Genomic DNA, 1,330 nt, shown 5'->3' with positions numbered 1-1,330 from the left:
ACTTTTATCTTTATTATATCACACGACGGCCCAGTCTTCTACGAACCCGATCAGAGTTTCCCTCCTGCGCGCGCCATTTTTTTTCCAGGCGGGCGATCTCTTTCAAAGGCGGCCACCGAGGCTGCTGCTCCTCCTGCCATCTTCCCCCTCCTCTCTGTCCTCCTTCATCTCAGTGTTCTTCCTCCCACCTCTCGTTTTTCGTCTAATCCTCTTCCTCTCATTCAAAACCCATCCTCGCTCATTCCGCTTAGTTGGGTTGCCGAAGTGTCGCCGAAGTGTTAGGAATCATCCTGAAAGTACACGTCCTTCCAGCCGTCTTCAGCCTGTGCATGCTCTCATACCGCCTGCTAGGTAGGCAACATCTTGCCTTCAGTGCACGCTTGTACTGCGGGGTGGCCTACTCAGAGGTTCGCAGGCGCCGAGCTCCCGTAATCTGATAAATAATTCTGAGAGAAAAATGGACGTACTCTCTGGCGGATCCCTTAATCAGACACCTTTCAGCTTTCGGTCGCTGAACCTGCGCGGGAGGTGGGGAAAGGGGATGTTCCTTGCTCCTTTCTGGAATGGGTCGAGGAGGGACGTCGTCGTGGAAGTAAAACTGGTGCACTTTTTTGAACGTCCGTAAGTTATGCGCAATTCCAATGGTCTGTATGGTATTGCTCCGAAATTTGAGATGTGTGCGGCATTCCCTGTCCTCGTAGGTCTCCTTCGAATTTCCAAAGTTTCGACCGAGGAAGGTTCCCGCGGACTTGTCAGTGCCGTGTGTGTCTAGAGAGTTGCCCCCCCCCCCCCCCCCTTCCCCTTCTTTGCCACCACTGTCGTTCGCCGTGCCCGGAGCAGCTCGAGTGACCGGAAACAGTTGGTTCCAGCGGCTGCTCCGGGGCGCTCCGAGCCGCTCTGTGTCTGGCGCTGCCCATCCGGCTCGGCCCGGCCTGGCCCGGCTCGGCCGGGCTCGGCTCGGCTCGGCTCGGCTCGGCCCGACCCGGCCAGGCCGACAGGTTGGCCAACACAATGCAACCACGCAACCAAGTTCTGAGCGCCGCGCGCCGAGCGCACCGCGTGCCCGCCAAAAGCGCTGTCAAAAGAGCGCGGCGCTCATCGCCTTATGGCCTGGTGCGCTCGCCTCCTCGGGGCTGCCAGGCTCACCTGCTGTATAGGCCTGCAGACGGAAACATAAAGAGTATGTCAAAGTGTCAAAGTTTTGACTGATTCTAGTATGATGGCGAATCATTTTTTTCTTGCGTCTTTTTTGCCATCTTGGGGTCGGCAGTCGGGGAGGAGGGGGGGGGGGTTCTACGATGGCGCTTGGGGTACCTTTGCGAGCTATTGC

The sequence above is a fragment of the Frankliniella occidentalis genome, unplaced genomic scaffold (assembly GCF_000697945.3).
Source record: "Frankliniella occidentalis isolate FOCC.00 unplaced genomic scaffold, Focc_3.1 Scaffold72, whole genome shotgun sequence".
Taxonomy (NCBI): Eukaryota; Metazoa; Arthropoda; class Insecta; order Thysanoptera; family Thripidae; genus Frankliniella; species Frankliniella occidentalis.
This window is presented reverse-complemented; position numbering follows the sequence as displayed.